This window comes from Scyliorhinus canicula, chromosome 10 (assembly GCF_902713615.1).
Source record: "Scyliorhinus canicula chromosome 10, sScyCan1.1, whole genome shotgun sequence".
Classification (NCBI taxonomy): domain Eukaryota; kingdom Metazoa; phylum Chordata; class Chondrichthyes; order Carcharhiniformes; family Scyliorhinidae; genus Scyliorhinus; species Scyliorhinus canicula.
In genome coordinates, this window is record NC_052155.1 from 15,314,660 (window position 1) to 15,341,838 (window position 27,179).

General features: G+C 47.5%; 1 protein-coding gene across 3 annotated transcripts in view; it reads right to left on the reverse strand.

Moving 5' to 3' along the window:
* The window catches only part of cdh7a (cadherin 7a), a 355,342-nt gene extending 332,595 nt beyond the window's left edge, over positions 1 to 22,747 (reverse strand). For all 3 annotated transcript variants that reach the window (XM_038808624.1, XM_038808622.1, XM_038808623.1), the window contains exon 1: positions 22,331 to 22,747. The gene's annotated coding sequence lies outside the window, so the exon portion shown is untranslated. The remainder of the gene's footprint in view (positions 1 to 22,330) is intronic.
* Positions 22,748 to 27,179: the final 4,432 nt, after the last annotated feature.

A 27,179-nucleotide genomic window follows, 5' to 3' on the forward strand; every position in this document is an offset into this window, starting at 1 on the left:
AGCGGAACTGCTGAGACTTGTGGAAATAGGAGTCTCAGAACCCGTCACTACTTGTGAGTGGGCAATCCCTATTGTACCTGTAATGAAGCAGGATGGTACAATTCATACCTGCAGAGATTTTAAGACAACAATCAATTTGATTCTATGAGCTGGTCAATATCCGCTACCATTGATTGAAGATTTGTTCGCAGGACTAGCAGGAGGACAGAAGATCTGGCGCAATGGTTAGAACTGCTGCCTCACAGCACCGAGGTCACAAGTTCAATCCCAGCCCCGGGTTACTGCCCATGTGGAGTTTGCACATTCTCCCCATGTCTGCATGGGTCTCACCCCCACCACCCAAAGATGTACAGGGGAGGTGGATTAACCATGTTAAATTGCCCTTTAATTGGAAAAAAAAGGACAGAAGTTCAGCAAGATTGATCTATCACAGGCCTACCTACAAATGAATGTGGCAGCTGAAAATCCACACTTGCTCACCATCATCACTCATAAAGGTCTATTCCACTACAAAAGATTGCTTTTGGAATAGCGTCAGCTATTTATTTCAATGATCAATGGGCTAAATCCTTAATGGCTTACAAGGGGCACAGTGTTACCTGGATGATATATTGATAACCGGCACAAATGTTATCATTACTTATGACACTTAAAAGCCACGCTGATCCTTCAGATGCATGGGCTTCGTGTCACAAAAGGTAAAGGTGATTTATTTCAGGTATTATACAATATCTAGGAGATGTAATTGACAGTAAGGGTCTACACATGATACGCATGATGTCATTGACTACTTTGCTGGTTTTTGCTCGGTGTCTGGCACCAACCCTTGTACAGTGAAGGCCTATGTGAAAAACCTCTGTAAATGTTGCTTTCAACCCAAGTGTAATCTATTTCTTTTGTAATATTAGTCTAAAGAGACAGCAGGGTGCCGGCTTTGATATTCTTGAACTGAAAGCTATGAGGAAACGGTTCAAGGTCCAGGACACCTTATGGGCAAACAAAATGTTTTTAACAAGTGAAGATGATGAAAGGTGTACTGAGGTTTTCATAATGGGGGGGCCCTAAGGAATATAATGATTGTGTTCAGTGTCATCTCTCGGATCCGTGGCATTTTACATGGGAAAAACCGGCGAGGCCCCAGCACCGATCCTCCAACTGGTGGGGGGGGGGGGGGGGCTAGCAGCCACGCCACGTTTATTGCTCGGCCTTCCTGATATAAACACCTGGAGAATTGCTGGGTTCATTGCTGTGGTGACGACCTGCAGCGGTCGCATCGTAAAACATGGCGCCAGCCGTCGCGCAGATCCGCCCTGCCAGATAGTGCCCCTCTGCACATACCCTCGCACCCCTGGGCCACCCCTCCACCATTTCCCCCAGCCTTCGCTGACGCCTCCTGGCCAGCAACATGGCTCCCGCCCGACTGTTGGTGGCGCTGGACGCAGTCCGCTGCCACCACGCTGCGTTCCTGACCGCTGAGAGCATGAGTCAATCGCGTGGTCGGGAACTCGGCCCATTGGGCTCGGAGCATCGGGGGAGGGCCTTCAGGTAACTTCCTGAGGCCGTCCCCAACAGGGTGCGGCGTGCTCCTCTCTGACGCTGTTTTGGAGGGGGCGGAGCATCCGAAAACAGGCGGCACCCTTGATTTCATCATAACACGGGATTTTCTACCCGATTGCCAATTACAAAATTGGCATCGGGGATGGAGAATTCCACCCAAGGTTTGTATTGAAGGGAGCCCTGGCTGCAGACGCTGTCACACTGATCGAGGGGTTTGGCATGGCGTTGTTTACATCTAAAATACATTAGGGGAAATTCGACATGGGGGGAAATGGCAAAGTAAATATCCCAATAGAATGTCATATTGACAATCAATCCCTTTGGGATAACGTACACTCCACAAAGAATATAAGTGAAAGAACGAGATGACCAATTTATAGAGCAAGCCCAAAACAAACCGTGCAGAGAAAGAAAGTCTCGACGCTCCAGTGGGATGATACAAGCCACCAGTTATCAGAGTGCTTTCGTGAAGAAATATTAGGCGTGTTGGAAGAGCGACGACTCAGAATGCGAGTTTTGAAAACGTGTGACTTATTTACCTGCCTTCATTTTATCTTTCTGGTCTGAAAAGAAAATGAACTTTTGTTATGTTTTCTTTTTTAGTAAAAGGAAGGGAGTCTATAAATATTGGAATTGTGCCATAGTCGAGTACATACTTCACGGTGTTCAGTAAGAGCGACTGTTGGGGGAGCATTGGGGCTTCATTACAAGGATATAAAAGGTGTTCTCACTGGATGTTGGCTGGGGGACGGGTCTGGAAGTGGTTGTGGACATGATTTATTGCCCCCTCCCCCACCCCATCATGGCCGATTGACTGGCGGGACAGACAACTCACCCACCATTGGCTGGTGGCGGGATCTTCCTGTCCTACTGACGTCTACAGGGTTTTGCATGCCCCGCTGGTGGGAATGGGTGGAAAACTTTGGCCTTTGTCTTCACTCTGCATTTTTGGAACTCAACCTGTCTTCAACTACAGACTGGCTTCGGACTGGATTCGGACTGGAAATAATCGGGACAAAGCCATGAACAAACAAGGATAAGAATTGAGAAATCAAGACGTTGCTTGATTGCGAGACAAGGTGGGTCAGCGAGCACAGGGGCAATGGGGAAAATGGGGTGACTTGATGCAAGTTAAAACATGGGCAGGAGAGAAAGATGCGTCCAGGCAAACATAGAGTATGATCAGTTCCCAAATCCTGGTCAACTGGGGCTCAGCAGGATCCTGGAATCAGTCTCAAAAACTGAAAAAGTGTTTTTTTACTGTTCACCTGCATCCCAGGATATCCAGATCAGGTAGGGATCTCCTGACCACTCATCCTCTTCAGCCACGAAAGGATACCTAGATTGGGAAGGGTCAATGCACAGACACTGACCTGCAGCGAGACTGAGATGTCTTTTACCTTTTATTTCTTTCTCATCTTTCTTTATATATCTCCCCCCATCTTATCCACCTTTCCGTACGCTTTCTTCCCTTTTCTTCCTCTTCCCCTCGCCCCACATCTACGTCTGTCACAGTTCACCCTCTGATGTTAGTTTCTCTGTTGTCTGGCCTTTCACACCTTTTGTTCTCTCTGGGGACTGCCATTAGCACTCTTTCCCCTTGATTTCTGTGACTATTAGCACCCAGTTTCCCTGGTTTTCTGTTGCTATGACTCATCTTTCATTCTCACTCTACAGTATAAATATTTTCCACTTTCTCTGTCTGTTAGCTTTGACAAAGAGTCATCGGACTCAAAACGTTAGCTCTTTTCTCTCCCTACAGATGCTGCCAAACCTGCTGAGATTTTCCAGTAATTTCACTTTGGCTTCAGATTCCAGCATCCGCTTTTATATTTTTAAAATTTAACCAATTTAATCTCTCCTCATATGACAGTTCCGCCAGCCAAGGAATCAGCCTGGTAAACCTCCGCTGCACTCCCCCCATAGCAAGAACATCCTTCCTCAGATAAAGACACCAGAACCGCACACAATGTTCCAGCTGTGGCCTCACCAGTGCCCGATACAATTTTAGTAAAACATCTCTTTTCCTGAACTCAAATCTCTATTCCTATACTCAAATCCTCTCACTATGAAGGCCAACAGACCATTTGCCTTCTTTACTGCCTGCTGTACCAGCACGCTTACTTTCAGAGGCTGATGCACAAGGACACCAAGGTCTCTCTGAGTATCCACGTCTCTCAATTTACACCCATTCAAGTAATAATCTGCCTTCCTATTATCCACATAATCCTGCCTCTGCCATGAATGTGCCCACTCACTCAGCCTGTCCAAATCATCTGAAGCAACTCTGTATCCTCCTCACAGCTCACCCTCCAAACCAACTTTGGATCATCCACAAATTTGAAGATAATACACTTAGTTCCCTCATCTAACTCATTAATATATAATGTGAACAGCTGTGGTCCCTGTCGCACCCCACTAGTTACTGCTTGCCAATCAGAAAAAGACCCATTTATTCCAAATCTTTTCTTCCTGTCTGTCAACCAGCTTTTTATTCATCTCAAGACTACCATGCATTTTAACTTTACATTGTAATCTGCTATGTGGAACCTTGTTAAAGGCCTTCTGAAAGTCTAAATAAACCACATCCACTGGTTCTCCCTGGTCAACTCTACTAGTTACAGAATTCCACTAAATTTGTCAAGCATGATTTTCCTTCCATAAATCCACGCTGACTTTGTCTGATTATCACTGCTTTCCAAGTGCTGTGCTATGAAATCCTTGTCAGAGGTCTTACAAGGTTAAAGTCTTACCAGGTTAAAGTCCAACAGGTTTGTTTCAAATCACTAGCTTTCGGAGCAGTGCTCCTTCCTCAGGTGAATGAGCAGTGCTCCGAAAGCTAGTGATTTGAAACAAACCTGGTGGACTCTAACCTGGTGTTGTAAGACTCCTTACTGTGCTCAACCCTGTCCAAAGCCGGCATCTCCACATCATGGCTACCATGAAATCCCTGATAATGGACTCCAGAAACTTCCCCACTACTGACGTTAGGTTCACTAGTCTACAGATCCCGCTTTTTTTCTTTACCTCCCTTTTTGAATAGGGCAGAGGCCAGGGCGGGGGAGTGGGTCTAGGTAAGGTGATCTTTCAGATGGCCGGTGCAGACTCGATGGGCCAAATGGCCTCCTTCTGTACTGTAGGGATTCTACGATTCTCTTGCGAATACACAGAGAAAGTGCCCATATACAATATTACTAAGGCGTGTGACGGGTTGATTCATGCACTGGAATTTATAAATGAGCAAGAACTAAAACAAAATAAACTAAAAGACAAGCTCATGAAACAAAAACCAATATTGATGAGGCAGATGAAACTGGAAGAACTATTAAAGAATGCCTCCCAGCAAAATCCATCCACTCTCTGAACCTTCTACAAACAGAATCGCACATGGAGCCATGGGTGGGAACTTATTATCGGTACAGTCCCTGGATTTATTATTCTGTGGCACATCTTATTTCTCCAGTAATTTTATTTACTTTATACTGTAACTATCCTCGGCTTCTCCCATTGTATTGCAGATAAGCCTCGACCTGTATCCGAAAACCAAAATGATCTGAAATCTGAAACGCAATCGGCCCCGAGGGATTCGAACAAAGGATACTCGACCTGCTCAAGGCATTGATCCTGTACTCATCATCAATTAAAGTGCCTGCAACCCTAAGTTCTTCCACTATGGCGCTCCCTTTTTAAAATTCCTAATTCCGCTAATATGTTTGTTGAGTTTCAATTCCGTGCCCTTTTAATTCTTATGTGATAATTGGGAGCTCTCTTCAAATTTTCTCATCTTGAAACCATTGATCCCAGTACATCCGGTGAGTTTAGTACGACCAACACTGAACAGACGCTTCAAATATTTAATTATAACAATCTGTACCTAATTGTTTGTCATAATGATGTTAAACTGAAGCTGTTGGCTAATTAATTGTATGAATCACAACAAGATAAATTGCAATTAGTAGAAAACACCAAGGGCAAGATATTCTGGCTGTTCACACTGGCGGGATCTCCCAGTCTCACTGATGGTGCAGCCCAGCCACGTAAATGTGGGGTGGATTCAATGGAGAATCCCATTGATAGTGGCGGGACTGGAAGATCCCTCCGCCAGCCAACAGCGGGCCGCCTACCACCGCTGAGCAACACGCCGCAGGGAGGCAAGAGAATCTCGCCCCAAATGAACAGTCCACGGAAGATGGTCAATAATTATTTTTTGGTTGCTCCAGATAGGAAGGAACCGAATGTCATGAATTTCCGGGTTGCGCGAGTGACAGATGTTCCGCGGGATTCCCCGTTGCGGGATTGTCCGTCCCCACCGGGGGTTTTCCAACGTCGTGGATTGGCCACACTGGGAAAACCCATTGGCCGGCTGTTGGAACGGAGAATCCCACTGCCGGCGGAGAGGGGGGGTAGGGGGGGCGGGGGGGGGGGGGGCATCACGCTCTGCAGGAAAACGGGGCTGGCAGGGACGGAGAATCACTTTTTTTAACATTGAAAGGTCTTATCTCCAGCTGTCCTCACATTCCCCCATCTGCTTGCTTATTTCTTCCAGAAGGCTTGCATGAATGCCCAAATGCACATTGCTCGAGGGTCATCCTGGGATGGAAAGATAATCCCTGGATCAAACATCTTCTTAAATTCTTCTCCACCCTTAGCTTCCTTGAGCTGATCAAGCCAAACCTATCAAAAAGCGCCACCAGCCCCGCCTTAGCCCTCAACTTGCATATTTTGTTACTTTCTTTCCTCACTCCCCGCATGCTATTTTCGACCTCATCGTGTCATGAGTCCCACCTCCTGCTCCCTCGAACCTATTCCCACAAAACCTCTGACCACCTAACTTATCCTGCTGGTTCCCATGCGAACTGATCTTGTGAACGTTTCTGTCTGCACAGTTAATGACACTCTACCTTTTGAATCTAACATTGTTTGGCAAGGGAGAGTGAGAGAGAGTTGTAACAACAGCTGATGCTTTCGCTAAGCAAGCCGGACTCCAGGGGGAGCTCTGTCTCACTGATCACAAACATACTTTTTTTGTATTGTGACAACAATGAGCTACTGACCCCAAAAGCATAGAACACCAAACACACCTTTAGAATTAAAAAAATGAAATTATTTATTAAAAATAAAAAAATACTTTGCACACAAGATTAAAGTTACATAATTAAATTAATCTTACAGGAACCCCACCCCCAAAAAAGAAACCTGCTTGGTCAAAGTCCACAAGTAAACTACCTTCTTGGCAACAATACCTATAGATTTTAACCAGGAAACTCCAGTAATATTCCCCAAGTCAAGGAATTGTCATCATTTTAATTAAGGCATTCCACATGACTTTGTAAACACATCCACTCTTGATTAAAGTGCATGGGATTGGAAGTAGTATATTGAGATGGATAGAAAACTAGTTGACAGACAGGAAGCAAAGAGCAGGAACTAACGGTCTTTTTCAAATTGGCAGGCAGTAACTAGTGGGGTACTGCAGGGATCAGTGCTAGTACCCCAGCTATTCACAGTATACATCAATGATTTAGATGAGGGAACAAAATATTGTATCTCAAAATTTGCAGGTGACACCAAATTGGGTGGGAGGGTGAGCTGTGAGAAGGATGCAGCGATCCTTCAGTGTAATTAGGACAAGTTGAGTGAATAGGCAAAGGAATGGCAGATGGAGTATAATTTGGATAAATACGAGGTTATCCACTTCGGTAGAAAAAACAAAAAGGCAGACTATTATCTGAATGGCCATAAATTAGAAGAGAGGAATGGGTAATGCGACCTGGGCGCATGCAGGTGCAGCAGGCGGTAAAGAAAGCAATGATATGTTGGCCTTCATAGCGAGAGGATTCGAGTAAAGGAGCGGGGATGTGTTGCTGCAATTATACAGGGCCTTGGTGAGGCCACACCTGGAATATTGTGTGCAGTTATGGTCTCTTTATCTGAGGAACGATGTTTGAGCTCTCGAGGGAGTGCAGCAAAGGTTTATCAGACTGATAAACGGGGGGCACGAGGGGATCCGGTGGCCTGGCCCGCGATCGGGGCGTACCGATCTGCGGGTGGGCCTGTGACGTGGCGGCACTCTTTCCCTTCGCACCGGCCTCTGTAAGGCTCTGCCATGGCCGACGCGGAGAAGAAACCTCCTGCGCATGCGCAGGAAACACGCCGACTGTCCTGCGCATGAGCCAGAACACGCCGGCAGTCCTGAACATATGCCAACTCGGGCCGGGCGGCGGCTGCCCTTCGCTGCCGGTTGGCGCAGCGCCAAGCCCTTCAGCCCTCCTAGCCCCCGGAAGTGCAGAGGATTCTGCAACTTCTGGGCAGCCCAACACCGGAGTGGTTCGCGTCGCTCTTGGCGCCCGATGTTCCCGATGGTGGATGTGTCCAGAACCAGGGGTCACATTGTGAGGATACGGGGTAGACCATTTAGGACAGAGATGAGGAGAAATTTCTTCACCCAGAGAGGGGTGAGCCTGTGGAATTTGTTACCACAAGAAGTAGTTGAGTCCGAAACATTGAATGGTTTCAAGAAGCAGTTAGATATAGCAGTTAAGGTGAAGAGGATCAAAGGATGATATAAATAGGATATATGGAGCATTTGGTAGAGTTAGCTGGTGAACTACAGGCACAGGTTAACAAATGGGATTATGAAATTATTGCTATAACAGAGAACGGGCTCAAAGGGCAGGACTGGGTATTAACTATTCCTGTGTACAAGGTTTTTAAGAGAGGCAGGAAAAGTTATAAAAGCAGTAGACAGGAGGAGGGGGAAGGGGGTGGGTGGGGGAAGGAGTAGCGGGATGAGAACATTGCAATAATATTGATTGATGTAGTATATAGATCACTAATTAGTGGAAGGGATATGAAATTCTCTGCTCCCACCTCTGTCAATGGGAATTCCTATTTAAGCTACTCCTTGCCACCAGGAAACCTGCAGGCGGGGACGCAATACCGGCAGGAACAGAGAATCTACCGCCAGCGAGCGGCCGGGGAATATCGGCCTATGTTTCCGGTCACAATGAGAGGACAAGATGTGTTGGACATGGTCCTGGGGAATGAGTTGGCCCAAGTGAGTCATATATCAATGGGAGAGTGACCATTGTAGAGGGGAGAGTGACCAAGGTTTAACTTGGACATGGAAAAGGACAAGAGCAGGGATAATTAATTGGGGAAAATCCAACTTTTCTGGGATGAGAATGCATCTGAGTCTGACATCTGACTTTACCCAGGCTGGGGTAAAAGAGGAGGTAACTGGTACACTTGAAGAACTTACAATAGAGAGGGAGAAGGTGTTAGAAAGGTTATCTTTACATAAAATAGATAAGCTTCCAGGAACCAGATGAGATACATCCAAGGATACTGAGAAAAGTGAGAGTGGGAATTTCAGAGGCACTAGTGATCATTTTCCAGTCTTTTTTAGACACGGGGTGGTGCCAGAGGACTGGAGAATTCTGAATGTTACACCCTTGTTCGAAAAGGGGTGCAAGGATAAAGCTGGCAAATATGGACCAATCAGTTTGACTTCAGTGGTTGGGAAACTTATGGAAATCATAGTTTGGAACAAAATCAATAGTCATTTGGAAAAGTGCAGGGTACTGAAGGACAGCCAGCATGGGTTCATTAAAGGAAAATCACATTGAACTAACTTGCTGGAACTTTTTGAGGGAACAGAGAAGGTTAATAAGGTTGACGCTGTTGATGTGGTGTGTATGGATTCTCAAAAGGAATTTGATACAGTGCCACACAACAGACTTGTGAGCAAAGTTCGAGCTCATGAGATAAAAGGGAAAGAAGGCACTTAGATAAGAAATTGACTGAGTGACAGGAAACAGAGAGTAGTGAGAAATGTTGTTTTTCAGATTGGAGGAAGGTTTGCAGTGGAGTTCCCCAGGGGTTAGTTTGCTCTTACTGATATATATTAATGACCCAGACTGTGGTGTTCAGGGCATGATTTCAAAATTTGTAGATGATTCAAAGCTTGGAAATGTTGTCAATTGTAGTGAGGACAGTCTTGAACTTCGAAAGGACAGGGACAGGTTGATGGATTGGGTGATAGATTAGGCAGACAAGTGGTAGGTGAAGTTCAATGTAGAGTCGTGTGAGATGATCCATTTCGGCAGGTGGCATATAGAGAGAGAGGGTCAAAAATGAAGGGAGAAATTCTCATGGAGATGCCAGAACAGAGGGACCTCGGTACATATGTACAAAGGTCATTGAAGAAGGCAGGGCATTTTGAGAGAGAAGTTAATAAAGCATATGGCACCTTAGCCTTTATCAATAGGGGCATTGAGTACAAGTCAAAGGAGGTCCTGTTGAACCAAACACTAGTTAGGCCTCATCTGGAGTACTGGGTCTAGTTCTGGGTGCTGTGAGTGTGAACAGTGGAATAGTGTGAGTGCAAACAGTGAAAATGCAAACAGCGAGAGGAGGGAGATTGGGAACTGTAGTAAAGACAGTCTTGAACTTCAAAAGGACGCAGGCACGTTGGTGGATTAGGAAGACAAGTGGCAGCTGAAGCTCAATCCAGAGAAATGTGAGCTGATTCATTTTGGCGGTATGAATATGGAGCGACTGAAGAAAATAAACGGAAAAACTCGAAAGGAGATGCAGGATCAGGGAGACCTCAGTTTCTGTACATCAATCATTGAAGATAGCAGGGTATGCTGAGAGGGAAGATAATAAAATACATTGTGAGGAATCGCCCCATAACTTGTCAGAGTGTCAGGCACTGACTGAAAACCATCATCTATCTCTCCAGATGCACAGCAGAGTTTTCAAACCAGATTTTCAACCACTCTGACTAAAGAAAATCTAGGGGCATGGGATTTTCAAATTCAATGATGGGAAGTGACCTTTGCTGGTTGTGCAGCATTCATTGCCCATACTTAATTGCCTTTGATGGGGCAGTTAAGAGTCAAGCACAATGCTGTGGGTCTGGAGTCACATGTAGACCAGACCAGGTAAGGACGGCAGATTTCCTTCCCGAAAGGGCATTCCCCAGGTGGGTATTTACAACAATTGGCAAGGGTTTCATGGTCATCTTTAGACTTTTCATTCAAGACTTCTATTGAATTCAAATTTCACCATCTGCCATGGTCCCCAGAACATTACCCTGGGTCTCTGGATTAATGGTCCAGTAACAACACCACCAAACCACCACCTCCTCATACGCTGTCAGTCTGGCGGGTTGGGGTCTGATGGAGCTGGCTCCATTGATCAGGGCGCCATACTTAAGGAGCACCTTGATCAGCACTGAGATTAAACATTCCCACTCCACATGGACACGGAGGACCCACCCCCCAACAAGTATTGGGACAATCCCTCCCATCACTGAGGTATCGTGGGACCTCCCCACCCCAACCCCTAACAAACATACCAGTATCAGAGGCTCCCTTTCCTCCCCCATCACCGTAGCAGTATCATGGGCACTCCTCCTCACAGACAAATCCCCCCCCCCCCCCCCCTCCCCTTTTCGCAGGTATCTCCTCTTCAATTCCTCCCCACCACTCAGAAGTCGAACCCTTCCCCCCCCCGGGGCCTGCCCTGACATTGCCCCCAGCACAGGTTGGCACTGCCAAGTTGGCACTGCTAGGTTGGCAGTGCCAACCTTTGCGAAGGAGCAGTGCCAGCCTGTGCCAGTGGCAATTCCAGGGCAATGCCAGGGCACTGCCTGGGGATGTCCCTCTCCCCCCCGGGGACGGTACTAACCTTGGCACCCCCAGCGAGATCCCCTCGACAGAATCCCATTCACCTGAAGCTGTCAGCGAGGTTTGAATATTTAACAAGGTGGGATCATAAATTGCAATTTATTAAAATGCATTAAAATCAGGAAATGAGATGGGAACCTTTTTTTCCAACACTAGTGAGATTTTGCACCCGCATTGCCGTTTACACTCGCGACGTACATGGTGTAAAATCGCCCTCACGGTATATTGATTGGGGCATTAAGCTAAAGAGTAAGGAGGTCATGCTGAACTTGTCTAAGATACGATTTAGTGCTCACCTGGAGCAAAGAGTCCAGTTCTGGATGTCACTCGGAAAGCATTGGGGAGAGTAAAGACGAGAGTCACATGAATGATTCCAGGGATAAGGAACTGCAGCTATGAGGATAGATTGGGGAGGTTGGAACTGTTTTCCTTGGAGAAAAGAAGGCCGTGAGGAAACTCAATAGAGATATTCAAGATCCTGAGGGATATGGGCAGGATAAATAGTGCAAAACTGTTCCCACTCAAGAGAGCATCAAGAATTAGAGAACACAGGTTCAAAATAATGGGCAAAAGGAGGAAAAGTGATGTGAAATAAATGTTCACATCGAGAGAGTGGTTGGTGCCTGGAACAAACTTCCTGCGAGGATGGTGGAAGCAGCTTTGATTGAGGTATTCAATAGAGAATTAAATTACAATATGAAAAGAGAGAATGTGCAAGGTTACTGACATGAGGCAGGTGATTGGGACTAGATAGAATGCTCGTTCAGAGGGCCAGTGCAGACTTCAAAGGCTGAATGGCCTCCTTCTGCGCTCTAAACGTTCTTTGATTCTGTGGAATTCAGTTGTTCCGCCCCATCCCAAAAAACCCTCCTCCCACTTGTCCTTCCAAATTACTGCCCCATCTCCAATCTCCTTTTGTTCCCCAAAGTCGTTGACATGTTCAACATTTGTCAACTCCCAAATCTTTAGCCAATCTTTCCCGGTGCTCAATGTTCAAAACTCTCTGGTCAGGCTTCTACCCCTGCCATACTGAGAAAGCCTTTATCAAGATCACCAATGACATACTACATGACTGCGACCATGGTGCATAATTCTTCTTCATGATTCCCGAATTTGATTCAGCTGACCACACCACTGGACCAGTAATCCAGGAGTCTAGGCTAATTAATGCCCTGGGGTTACTGCATCAAATCCCACCATGGCAACAAGGTAAGGTGGTTTTTCAAAGGGTCGGTGCAGACTCGATGGGCCGAATGGCCTCCTTCTGCACTGTACGGATTCTATGATTCGATGCTTCCATGAAACTATCACTCATTTTTAAAAAAAACTCTGGTTCACGAAAGTCCTTCAGGAAAGGAAATCTGCCATCCTTACTCGGTCTGGCCTATTTATGACTCCAGGCCATGGTTGACTCTTAACTGTCCTCGGAAATGGCTGAGCAAGTCACTCTATCCAAGGGCAATTAGTGATGGGCAACAAACCCTGGCCTGGCCAGCGACATCTGCATCCAATGAAAGAATTTTTAAAAAAATAATTCCTCCCTCCAAAATCTCTCCTCGGTTGTCCAGTTGAATGAATGGCGTGACTGGTACCAATCTTGCTGATGCAGTTGTGGCCTGAGAATCTCCTGCAATGGCTTCTCGTCCTGCTCATGCTCTGTGGCCTTGACGACCTGTCGATGGCCCCGCCTATCTGTCAGCAATAGGCTGCCCAATGGTTCCGTCATCTAAAAATACAGCATTGAGGATTCACACGGGCTCCCTTGGCCACAAAAAGCCAGGAATAATCATCTCCAGTAACCAGCAAGTCAGCCGAGACCACACTCCCGGGCATTTCTCTTCCTGCCGTGCTTATTTTCAATTTTGCTTAAATTAGTTCAAATTCAGTCAATTCTTTTGCCCTTGGTCCATCAGACCTGTGAACAGCAGTCATTTGAAGTCGCAAAGGTATGTCCTGTTCTGCTGCAGTAATTAGTTTATTGAATACAGCAATGACCAGCAGTCAATTAAGGTCAATTAAAAATCAGGACGAAGAGCTTTAAATCAGTCGATTGATCGGCCCAGCTCTGCTGCGGATCAATTGGCTTAAGAAGTTGAAGAATAGCTCTACCCCTGCATGGAGATTCCGTTCCTCCTCGCAATGCTAGACAATCCATTATTCCAGTCTCAAATCCATTGTGTGGATTCACAGGAGATTTTTACCTTGGGGCTTCTGTGAACGAAGTTACGCAGTGACTCCACCTTGGCCAATTGCTGCATTGCCCAGTGCATCTGGGCACGTTTTGCCCAGTGCATTCTGGACAGACGTTCCACACCAGCATAGCGACTATATTCGACCAAACGTACATCAAACTGGAAAATATTGTGGCCTAGAATCTCTGCCCTATTTACCGGAGTGGAGGTCAGCCGTATTGGGAGTGGAACAGCAGGGAACTGGGGGTGGAACCTGAAGGTTTCTTTCCCCGCTCAATCTCCAGAGAATGGGAGAGTGATAACAATTCCATGGAATGGGGCGATTACAGTGAATGTCTACGTTTTGTGAAATGTAAGGCAAATTGGAAGAGTTAACAGTTCTCCAAATTGGGGATAGAGAACACCTTTTGTGAATGGGGAAGTCGGAAGAGAATTGGACTTACATAGAAACATAGAACAGTACAGCACAGAACAGGCCCTTCGGCCCTCGATGTTGTGCCGAGCAATGATCACCCTACTCAAACCCACGTATCCACCCTATACCAGTAACCCAACAACCCCCCCCATTAACATTATTTTTTAGGACACTAAGGGCAATTTAGCATAGCCAATCCACCTAACCCGCACATCTTTGGACTGTGGGAGGAAACCGGAGCACCCGGAGGAAACCCACGCACACACGGGGAGGAACGTGCAGACTCCGCACAGACAGTGACCCAGCCGGGAATCGAACCTAGGACCCTGGCGCTGTGAAGCAACAGTGTTCACCACTGTGCTACTGTGCCGCCCTAAAAAACTTTTTTCCAATTAAGGGGGTTGTTGGGGGTGGGGGGGGGGGTGTTGGGAAGAGAGAGAGATAAATCACTTACATCGAGTGCCGGGGGGTGGGGGTGGGGGTGGTGGGGGTGGGGTGGGGTGCAAGATGGCATAATTAAGTTCAAACATTTGGAGTAATAAATAATGAGGATCACCAAGAGTGCAGCACATTTTGTTCTCTCTCTCTCTCAGATAGGCACGCAGCGCAATATACTCGCCATTTAAAAAAAAACAAGGCATTCACATCTATTCCAGCCGTGTTGGTTGCAGACTCTGCCACCCCTACCCCCTACCCCCCACACCCCCCTACCCCCCACACCCCCAACCCCTACCCCCCCCCCCCCACCCACCCCCCTACCCACCCCTACCCCCCTACCACCCCTACCCCCCCACCATCCCTACCCCCCACCACCCCTACCCCCCTACCACCCCTACCCCCCTACCACCCCCCCACCACCCCTACCCCCCTACCACCCCTCCCCCTACCACCCCTACCCCCCTACCACCGCTACCCCTACCACCCCTACCCCCCCCACCACCCCTACCACCCCCCCACCACCCCTACCTCCCTACCACCACTACCACCCCTACCCCCCACCGCCCCTACCCCCCCACCACCCCTACGCCCCCACCACCCCTACCCCCCCACCACCCCTACACCCCCCACCACCCCTACCCCCCCTTACAACGCCTACCCCCCCTATCACCCCCCTACCACCCCTACCCCCCCCTCCCAACGCCGGGCGGCGTTGATGATGTTGCCCGACGTCAACCGACGCGCCACTTCCGCAGCGGGTGAAACTGACGCGTACAGCGTCACTCCGCTGCTGGCCCTTTCGGGACGGGAGATTTCGGGCTGATAAGTGGGCCCCAACGCCTGAGTCACCAGCGCCGTTTTTGCCCACCGGTCAAGGGTGTCACGATGGACTTCGGTGAATTTCACCCCAGATTGGAGGCCTTAGACATGGACGATTCCCCAAGGATTAGGGAGGGTTTAAGGTTGGAGTACCATTTTGAAGTTAGGAGGTTTGGGTGAGAAACTGTCAGTTATGAAGAGGGCTCTCGTAAAGAGGGGACAGCCACCGAGAGATAGGGAGATAGGTCGTTCTGTAACGTTTGGACAATTAACAGGTCGGTTAGTTTGCATAAACTGCTATCAACTGTGGAGAAAAGACAGAGTTAATTCACATGAACTGGATTGCATCCTTTTTGAACAGTAAGAAGTCTTACAACACCAGGTTAAAGTCCAACAGGTTTGTTTGGAATCACTAGCTTTCGGAGCACTGCTCCTTCATCAGGTGAGTCCTGATGCGCTCCGAAAGCTACTGATTCCAAACAAACCTGTTGGATTTTAACCTGGTGTTGTAAGACTTCTTACTGTGCTCACCCCAGTCCAACACCAGCATTCCACGTCCTTTTTGAAAGTAAAATTTCAAAATACCTCATCAGATTTCCCTCAGTCTTCTGTACTCGAAGGAATATAGATTTGTCTTCATAACTTAATCTGCTAAACCACTCCCTCCCCACTCTCCCAACACCCCTTTGGTGAATCTGAGCTGCCCACCCTCCGAGGTCAATATTAACCACCAGGTAATACTGAAAAGCTACCAATAAATAGTTAAGCATACTTGTGATGAGAGGGGTCATAGTGTGAGAAAGGGTAGCAGTGATTGTTGGGATGTAGGTTCAGTCCCCTGATTCCCTGCAGAATAGGTTCATGGCCTTGACATGCTGTGACAGGACAGATAGAAAACTAAGCATTATCCCTCCAGGAACAAAGAGTTATGACTAATTTTCATGGTAACTTGTCATCAGAAGAGGTTTGGGGTAGGGTGGGGTGTTGGTTTGGAGATTGGGGATGGTATAGAGCAAGAAAACAATGAATTTATACCCCAGGACCAGGCCATTTAACCCAACTGGTCTATGGTCCACCCAAACCCCTCTCCTTTCTCTTCATCGCACACCACCAACGTATCCATTCCTTTCTCCATCGTGTCTTGATTGAGTGTCTTCTTGAATGCATCCAGTCGTTTGCCTCAAACACCAATAGCGACAGCCCTTTTCACATTCTACAGCCACTATCTGGTATATTGGTGACTATCAAGTCACTAAAACAGGTAAAGGTAACATTGCCATAGTCCCAGATGACCATGGGTTGTTTTCCTTTGTGGGAGGGGGGAGCTGACTGGTGGTGATTTGACCTGAGGATCACACCCCAGGCGAGGGACAAGGTTGAGAAGGCGGGGCCTTCATGAATAACCCCAGCCAATACAGGGATTGAACACCCGTTGCTGTCCAGCCAACTGAGCTAAACCAGTTTGGTTTGCTCTTTCCCGCCAAGTCCCACCACATCTTCTCTACCAAACCTTTCATAATCTCAAAGACCTCAATCAGATCACCCTTTCAGTCTTGCCCTTTCCGAAGAAATGAGTAGCAGTGGTCTGTTCAATCGTTCCTCTCATAACCTCTCAGCTCTTGATAAAGAGCAAGGCAGGGCAGGGCAGGGCAGCATGGTGGCACAGCGGTTAGCACTGCTCCTTCACAGCGCTATAGGGTCCCAGGTTTGATTCCCGGCTTGGGTCACTGTCTGTGCGGAATCTGCACATTCTCCCCATGTCTGCTTGGGTTTCCTCCGGGTGCTCCGGTTTGCTCCCACAAGTCCTGAAAGACGTTCTATTGGATAATTTGGACATTCTGAATTCTCCCTCCGTGTACCCGAACAGGCGCCGGAGTGGGCCGACTGGGGGATTTTCGCGTTAACTTCATTGCAGTGTTAACGTAAGGCTACTTGTGACAATAAAGATTATTATTATTATAAATTCCTTGTAAATCTTTGTCTGCCTTCCCCAGGCTGCCTCGGTATCCTTTTTAGCACTGCTGCCTCACAGCTCCAGGAACCCCGGTTCAATTCCAGCCTCAGGTGACTGTCTGTGTGGTGTTTGCACTTTCCCGCCGTGTCTGCGTGGGTTTCTTCCGGGTGCTCCGGTTTCCTCCCACAGTCCAAAGATGTGCAGGTTAGGTGGGGTTATGGGATTACAGAGCTAGGACAGGGCAGTGGGCCCAGGCAGAGTGCCCTCTCAGAGGGTCAGGGCAGACTCGATGGGCTAAATAGCCTCCTTCTGCTCTGTAGGAAATCTATGGTTTGATGGGTGGTTCCTTAGAAAAACACTTGCTTTCTTATCCTGACCCATATGGCCATGGCAAAGACGTGCATGCTTAGTTTTTATTATCCTTTTAGCTCCTTTGCTAAGTTTTAAATAAAAACGGAGGGTTGATAAATCCCTGTCAAACTCCTACTCAAACATTAAGCAGCCCGTCATCTGCTTTTACTGAGCATCACTCACCCGTAAAGGCCTAAAGTACAATTCCCCCTCCCAATGACAGTAGCAAAACAGCTGAAACTACAGGGCACCGCATTGGGAGCTGAGCAGAAAATAAATAAATGCAAGTTTCCACTGTGCCTTCATGTCAAGTGAGACACAGTCTAACCTTAACAGGATTAACTGCAATTTGTCCATCACAGAGTGAAGCCTGCAGGAAATTTCAGGGCGTGAAGGGGTGGGGGGGAATGATGGATTTATCCAGGGATGTCACCCCCATCCAACATGGCACTCTGACGGCATCTGGGATCTGCGAATGGTCAGGCAGCCGACATGCCTGTTCTCGTCTCATCATTTTGTGCGGTCGTGGCAATAAATAGATTTGGCCTACTTATTCATTTATGTTTAACGTTGTATCAGATGCCTGTGTGGATGCCTATTGCCAGAATGGAATTCTGGTGTGACAACCCCTTGCAATAGTGATGTTGCTGAGGCTACGATTTCAATTTAAGAAATTAGGGAAGGACTTCCGCTTGTGACCATGGAGTGATTGGTCACATAAAGGGCTGTTCCTGTTCAAAGTCACAGAAAAGGGCTCATTTTACCAAGATCCGGGTGGAATTGTGAGGAAAAGGCGTAGGTGAATGTTGGAGAAGAAGTTTACCCCTGCAATGGTATGTCTTCTGATCACCGGACCCGGCAGAAAACAGTGAGAGATTTACCTGGAAAGTTGAAACAGTCTTGTGCTTCACAGACAGTCTCTTCCAGCATGCAGGCGGGGGAGGAGAAAGCTGTAAGGCCCCAGACAAAGGAACTGATGACTTTTATCAAGGAGGAATTCCATAAACAGAGGAAAGAAATGCATGAGGGTTATGCAAAGGCCTCTGAAGAGTACTTTGGAGTGGATGGAGAGGTGTTTGGAGATGCAGAGGTCACAGACTCAGGAGATTAAAGGAGTGATCTCGGACCACAGCGATCATGTGGTGACTCTGGGAGCGGAGATGGGGCTCCTAGGAGACCTTTGTAAAATGCTGAGGGCAAAGGTTGAGGAGCAGGAGAATACCTCGAGAAGACAGAACCTGCGAATAGTGGGCCTGCCTGAAGGAGTGGAAGGTGTGAGTGCCACGAGGTATGTTTCGAGGATGGCAGAAGGGGTGCGAGATAAGGCCCCTGAAGTGGACCGACACATAGGTCTCTGAGGCAAAAGCCTAAAGCTGGGGAGCCACTGTAGGCGGTGATCCTGAGACTCCATAAATTTGTGGAGAAAGAGAAAATTCTACAGTGGGCCAGGGAGAAACGTAGCTGCGACTGGGAGGGAAATAATGTCCGGATTTATCAGGACATCGGAGCCGAGTTGGCAAAACGGCGGGCAGGTTCCAGCAAGGCCAAGACGGTGCTGTACCAGCGGCAAATCAGGTTTGGGGTGCTCTACCCGGCGAAATTATGGGTGATGTTCGGAGGCTGGGAGTATTTCGAGACCCTAGAAGTGGCCGAGAACTTCATTAAGGGGCATAAACTGGGGGAGAACTGAGTGGACAATGTTTGGGAACTGGGGTGCTGGCACTATGTAATGGTTGGAAGCATGTTTGAAGTGGGTGTAGGGATTGGGGGATTTTCGCCTTTTTTTTGTGGGGGGTTTCTCTTCAATGTTGAGATTGTAAGGAGTTGTCGGGGTGAAAAGTTTATGTGGGATGGATGTTCCCATTCTCCTTCCTGTTTTATGGGACTGTTTGTGTTTACCATCTGCCTGTTTGCTTTTGGAGAAGGCTACCTGGAGTTCAGGAGAAGTCCTTGTTTGGGTGGGAGAGGGTAAGGCCAGCAGGAGGCCGCCTTCTTTGAGCTGAGGAGTGGGGGGGGGGGGGTGGGGGGGGGGGGAAGAGGGAGTTCATGAGGATGTGCCTTTGGGCAGGGGCAGCCATGCTAGCAGGTTATGCTGGTGAACGGAGGTGAGGTGGTGGGGGAGAAGGCCTAGAGGGGTGACCGGGGGGGGGGGGGGGGGGAGTGGGGGGGGGAAGAAGGGGAAGGGGAAAAAGTGAGGGGGGGGGTTTGCGACGCGGCAGGGGGTGAGAGATGACATGGTGAAGGGTGAAGAAAGGGGCTATCTGGGATGGGCTGGGTACAGAGTGGAATTAAAGGGGTAGGAGTTAAGTGGGGAAGATGACGGACGGTAGAGGGGTTTACAAGCGCAAGCCTCCGGTAAGGTTGGTAACATTGAACGTCCGGGGACTGAATGGGCCGGGTTAAAAGGCCGCGGATGTTTTTGCATCTCAGGAGCTTGAAAGCGGGGGTTGTCTTTTCGCAAGAGACACACCTCCGTGTGAAGGGCCAGGTTAGGTTAAGGAAGGGGTGGGTCGAGCAGGAGTTTCACTCGGGGTTTGATTTGAAATTGAGGGGTGTGGCAATTGTAATGAGCAAAAAAGTGGGATTCGTGAGTGCGAAGGAGGTGAGGGATATGTCATTGCCTTCGCCTCTCTGATTGCACACCGACCAATTTTGCTGGAGTGGTGATCAGCATCGCCACCAGGGGTAGCAGCTTGGTTGGGTGACCTGTATGACTTCCTGTGGCTAGAGAAGATAAAGTATGAGTTAAGGGGCTCAGCAGGGGAGTTTGAGAAAAGGTGGGGATGTTTGTGACCGTGTTTGAGCAGCTGTTCGTCGCAGGGGGTTGGGGGAGGGGGGGGGGGGTGATGGGGAGGGGGTTGAAAAAGGAGAAAAATCTGTAGAAACTGTATAATTGATTGCTGGGAAGAATGCTTTGGGGGGGAGTGTTTATTTGCTGTAACCTACTTTGATACAAGTTTGAATAAAATGTGTTTTAAAAAAAAGAAATTAGGGAAGACTTTATCGATGTGTGAAGGGTTTAGATAGGGGAAATTATCTTTTTTTTTTGTTTATGGAATGTGGGCATCACTGGCTGGGCCAATATTTATTGCCCGAGCCTAGTTGCTCTCGAGGGGGCAGTTAAGTGTCAACCTCTGTGGGTCTGGAGTCACGTGTAGGCCAGACCGGGTAAGGACATCAGATTTCCTTCCCTAAAAGACATTAGTGAACCAGATAGGGGCTGGTTTAGCACACTGGGCTAAATCGCTGGCTTTGAAAGCAGACCAAGGCAGGCCAGCAGCACGGTTCAATTCCCGTACCAGCCTCCCCGAACAGGCGCCGGAATTTGGCGACTAGGGGCTTTTCACAGTAACTTCATTGAAGCCTACTTGTGACAATAAGCAATTTTACAGGGGCTGGTTTAGCACTGGGCTAAATAGCTGGCTTTGAAAGCAGACCAAGGCAGGCCAGCAGCACGGTTTAATTCCCGTACCAGCCTCCCCGAACAGGTGCCGGAATGTGGCGACTAGGGGCTTTTCACAGTAACTTCATTGAAGCCTACTTGTGATGAATTTCATTTTCATTCATTCAGATAGGCTTTTACGACAATCAACAAAGGTTTCATGGTCATCATTGGGCTTTTAACGGAAGATTTTTATTGGATTCAAATGTTACCATCTGCAGTGTTGGGATTCGAACCCAGGACCCCAGAGCATTACCCTGGGTCTCTGGCTTACTAGGCCAGATTTGATCTTCAAAAGGGCAAGTGCAGACTCGACCGGGCTGAATGGCCTCCCTCTGTGCTGGACTATGCTAGGATTCTATCCGATGACCTGAGTCACTGGGTCACGGTGTTCCTGAATAGCCATGGCATCTGGAATAGTGAGGGGCTGGGGGGTGGGGGGGGGGGGGTTGCATTGTATCAAGAGCTTGCAGCATCCAACACCATTAGCTCGGCGGCGGCTGCACTCTATGGAGCTGTGTACATCAATATTAATAGACTCCTAACACTAATGTTTCGACAATTGAAAGCATTGCAATCATGTCGAACAGCATGCAGTCTGTTTACCACCCCCCCCCCCCCCCCTCCCTTCGCTCTGTTCACACATGCTGACAAGCAGCATGGGGTGTTGTTTTGGGGCAGGGGTGGGGGGTGTAAGAGGAGAAATGGGACTTTGGCAATCCCGCCTCTTTCCGTGCTGCCCACTTTCACAAAGTTTACTGCCATTCACCTGAGGAAGGAGCAGTGCTCCGAAAGCTAGTGTTTGAAACAAACCTATTGGACTTTAACCTGGTGTTGTAAGACTTCTTACTGCACAAAAACACTGGGGGGTAAAATGCTGAGCATCTTAAAAGAGGATCCCTCAATCCGGGGCTCAGAAGTTTACATTGGTCAGTTTCATCAGACACACTTGGTAACAGTACAGAAGCAACGGCGGGGGGTCGCGATCATAACTGGATTGCAATTAGATTTCAATTCCTTTTATTTCCGCTTTCTCGACCACAGTCTTTTACTTGTGTGTTTGACTCACTAGCCCTCGCCACCTTTTCTAATGTAACCTTTTATTCCTCGTGACAAGTGGAAAGCGCAGAGGTGTGAGAGATGCACAGGGCTCTGCTTCGAGGTGATACATTAGTGGCTGATTTCCACAGTGCAGGCTCGTCCCAATCCTCAGGTCACCTGCCTCACACTCCCGCGAATCGGGCGCTTTAATTCGGGATGATTTCACGTTTGCGGCGAATGGGAGGAGAATGATGCAGAAATACTGATTTGGGAAGTGATCACTCGAGGTTACAACCCAGCCCAGTCAAAGCCGGCAGACTGCCTACCTCCCAGAAAGGAGCTGCCTGACATTATCCCCCCCCCCCCCCCCCAACCACCACATTGAGGCTCAGTTCAAAGGCAATGATACAGAGCACAGGCACCTACCTCAGTCACTGCGTTTGAGGAACTGCCGTGGAAGTTACTCCCCCTCTCGACATCCTCTCCTTCTGTGAGCTTTCAGTAATAAATTCAGACAACTGGTAACAAACTTGCTGCCTCTGCTGCCCTCCAGGAGATCTGTTCTCCCCTCTCGAGGAATGCTGATGTGGGGAATTCGCGACAGACATCAGCATCTGCGGAACTATTCCCCCACTTTAATTTTCTCAAGCAGACCTGTATTGGCTTCTTAGAAGTGTGTGTGTCTCTCTCTCTCTCTCTCAGTCTTTCTCTCCCTCCCTGTTTACTGCCATTGATCCATGTCCTCTGTGAAGAGAAGGGGGTGTGAGGGGAAGAGAAGGGGATTGGAATCAGCCAATTAAGAGATGTGTTTAGGTGTCAGTAAAAGAGATATGCACAGACAAGCACCCAGCAGTGAATTATTAATGACTTGTCAGATTGAAATGCTGGAACCCCTCACTTGAATAAACATATCCAGAATGATTTAAAAGGGAGGGGTGGAATGGGGGGTGGGGGGAACATTTCCTGACAGGAGCCTCCTTCTCCCCTCATCAGCATTGTTTGCATAAGAAAACATGTATCCGAGGCAGCGTCTGTAATTAATTCTGACAGCAATGAAGTCCAAAAATTCATTTAATTAACCAGAAAGGGCTGTGTTTCAAAGCCTCGAGGTTTTGGAATACATTTTCAAAGCGAGCCCAATATGATCAAAAAATAATTACATTTACCTTGAAATCAGGATAAACAATTTATGCTTTGAAAATAACTTTGCTGCAATAATTATGCTAAGAAGGAATTCTATTAAATTTTGCTGTACATCATGTCTATGGACACATCCTCAATTACTAAACGTGGATTTAATTATGATCAATTCAAGTGAAAATACAATGTATCTCTGCTTTACTGATTTCCCTAATTCACTATCTTTGATGCACTCCCAGATCTTTATTTTGAACATTAAAGGAATACGTATTATTGATTATGAAAGGTGGAAAAAAAACAAAGGATATGAAAGTAATGATAAAACAATGGACCCTAAGACAGCTCTCAGTATGAATTGTCACTTTAGTAGAACGTAGGTTCGAGTAGGTTCGATTCCCAGCTGGGTCACTGTCTGTGCGGAGTCTGCACGTCCTCCCCGTGTGTGTGTGGGTTTCCTCCGGGTGCTCCGGTTTCCTCTCACAGTCCAAAGATGTGCGGGTTAGGTGGATTGGCCATGCTAAATTGCCCGTAGTGTCCTAAAAAGTAAGGTTAAGGGGGGTTGTTGGGTTACGGGTATAGGGTGGATACGTGGGTTTGAGTAGGGTGATCATGGCTCGGCACAACATCGAGGGCCGAAGGGCCTGTTCTGTGCTGTACTGTTCTATGTTCTATGTTCTATGTAAGGAATAGGAGCTGGAGAGGCGAATTCGACTCCCCGCCCCCTCCCCCCCACCCCCCCTCCCCAACCCACTCACCCATTGCCCCAAAGCCTTTCCTGTCATTCAGTAAGATCAGGACTGAACTTTCCCATCAATTCTACTTTCCCAGCCAATCCCTCCATTGCTTGATTTCACCAAGATCTGTCTATGTCAACTTTTTTTTAAATTTAGATTACCCAATTATTTTTTCTATTAAGGGGCAATTTAGCATGGCCAATCCACCTACTCTGCACATTTTTGGGTTGTGGGGGCGAAACCCACGCAGACACGGGGAGAATGTGCAAACTCCACACGGACAGTGACCCAGAGCCGGGATCGAACCTGGGACCTCAGCGCCGTGAGGCGGTTGTGCTAACCACTAGGCCACCATGCTGCCCTGTCTATGTCAACTTTGAGTGCACTCATCGATTGAGCACCTGGAGATCAAGAATTCCAACAGTTCACCATTTTCTGAGTTAAGACATTTCTCCTCATCGCTGACTTAATTGGCTGACCCCTTAGCATGAATATTGCCCCCTAGTTCTAAACTCTGCAACCAGGGGAAACCGTATCCAGTCGATCCAGAATGTTATACTTTTCCATCACGTCTCATTCTTCCAAAATCGAAAGGTCCAGTCTATGCCATCTCTCCTCCTAGGTCAACCCTCTCAACTGGGATTGCCAACCCTCCTTGAATGGCAGGGAGTCAGCGTCAATCTCCCGATGGCCAAAGAAAGCAACTCGGCAGATTTTAAAACGATAATTTAAGCAAATCAGTCAGATAATCCATGAAGCTCATCAAAATGTCGATCGGAAAGTGTACTTGACAGCTTGACGACATAAAAACAGAAAATACTGGGCAATTGCAGCTGGTCTGACAGCATCTGTGAAGAGGGAAGGGAGCGAACATTTTGAGAATGGATGACTCTTCATCCAGACTCAAGACATTAGCTCCCTTCTCTCTCCACAGTTGCTGTCCTATCTGCTGTGATTGTCCAGTATTTTCTGATTTTGCTTCAGGTTCCAGCATCCGCAGTAATTTGCTTTAAGCTTGATGACATAATCGCGGTAAATCTGGGACCGATGCGTACACATACCGCGTTCATGAATGTCGTTGCCTGTTTTCCCGCCAGACCTCGAGGAGGTAAAAGCAGCGAGTGATGCAGTCTGTGCTTGCAACTACCTCAGCTGCCGGAGAATTCATAGCCAAGAGAACAGGATAGCTTTCCTCCCGAGACCTGAGGTAAAGGGAGCACTGCTGGGCAATAAAAATGACATAGAAGCTTTTCCCATCAAGAAAGCCTTCACCCAAGGTCAGCGCAAAAACAACTGTGCAAGGGATTGCCATGGGCAGGAAATAACATAACTTCAAACCGTTAAAGGTACAGCCACGTTTGGCAATGCTCCATGTTGGACCATTGATAGCATAACTCCAAACAATATTGCACTAACTGTGTAACTGTTATTTAAAAATAAATTTAGAGTATCCAACTTTTCTTTCCCAGTTGAGGGGCAATTTAGCACGGCCAATTCACCTTCCCCGCACAACGTTTTGGGTTGTGGGGGTGAGACCCACGCAGACAGGGGGAGAATGTGCAAACTCCACACGGACAATGACCCAGGGTCGGAATCAAACCCACGTCCTTGGCGCCGTGAGGCAGCAGTGCTGACCACTGCGCCACCGTGCCATCCCACTCACTGTGTAACTGTGACAAAGAAACATTTACTCACCGAATGAGAGGGTAGTCAAGTGCCTGTGGTACATAACGCACAGTGCACAATACTTGCCAATATCTATGAAGCAGTATAGTGAATGAGGCCTCCTTGCAGAGGGTCTGGCTGTACAGTAAAGAGTTAATGGGTTATGTTAATCAGACAATGATGTTAATGATAATGTAAGCATAACACCAGAGTCCGATGACCAAGTGAGACTAAGACAACAAGTTACAGAAACACTCTGTATCCAGAGAACAATGGTCTCACCATGAGGTTGTGGATGTAAATTGTTGTAAATAAATAGTTTGAAGAAAAACCTGAATACACAAGTAAAGGTCAGCATGCCAACCTACTGGCTGCTCTCCTACAGATATGTTATATATTGAGGGCTAATTCCTGGAGCAGCTATTGTTATGGGCCAGGGTTTAGAGAACCTCAAACTGTATCATGGAGTTCACCTGACCCACGGCCCACTCTACAGGTGTGGTACAGCAGAAATGGAAAAGTATTTTTTAAAGCAAAACTGTTTATTCTATGAACTCAAGTTAACCTTTTTTAAAACATACAGTGAACATCTTAGCAACCATTACTTCAAATACAACCCCCAAAGACTACAACACTAAGTAATCCTTTAAGCTTTCCTTTTAACATCCATATGACTTAAAACACCTTTTACCAGAAGCATATCAGGTTAAAGTCACGACTGTTCTTAGTTTTAAATCACCAGGATCGATTTACAGTCTTTAGATTACAGAGAGAGATCCATACACATTCTGGCTGTGACTGCAGCTATCCAGCTCTGAAAACGAAAGTAACAACACACCCTGCAGCAAACAGCCTAAAATGAAAGTAAAAAGCTGACAGACAGCCCAGCTCCACCCACTCTCTGACATCACTGCAGTGGTAAACACCCATTTATTAAAGGTACTCTCACTACAGATATTTATATACATACCCATTTATAAACACCCATTGCTTAAAGGCACTCTCACATGACACTATAATGCATGCAATGTACGTACCGATGATGGTAGATTGATAATAGCAGAACCAGGACAGCTACAGTGGGTGGTGGATCTGAAAGTCTCTTATTGTGTGCATGGGTTGATGTATCAATGACGTGATCATTATCAGAAAGGAAACCTCCCGGAATGCCTTCAGTCAGTAATGGCAACCCAACTCCCATCACAGGAATCAATCCAGTGAACGTTTCATTTTCAATCCTGAAATGTTAACCTCTGCTCAGTTTGTTTTACGTTTTACCAGCACCACAAGCTCTGAGGCACAGGTCTCAAGGCAATTATGGCTCAGGCCAACGATCCTAGCACTTCACAGCGCCAGGGTCCCGGGTTCGATTCCCGGCTTGGGTCACTGCCTGCAGGGAGTCCGCACGTTCTCCGCGTGTCTGCGTGGGTTTCCTGCCAGTACTCCGGTTTCCTCACACAAAGGAGCTGTTAGGTAATTTGGACATTCCGAATTCTCCCTCCGTGTACCCGAACAGGCTCCGGAATGTGGCGAACTAGGGGCTTTTCACAGTAACTTCATTGCAGTGTTAATATAAGTGAAATGAAAATGAAAAAATGAAAATCGCTTATTGTCACGAGTAGGCTTCAATGAAGTTACTGTGAAAAGCCCCTAGTCGCCACATTCCGGCGCCTGTCCGGGGAGGCTGGTACGGGAAGTCTACTTGTGACAATAATAAAGATTTTAATTAAACTTGA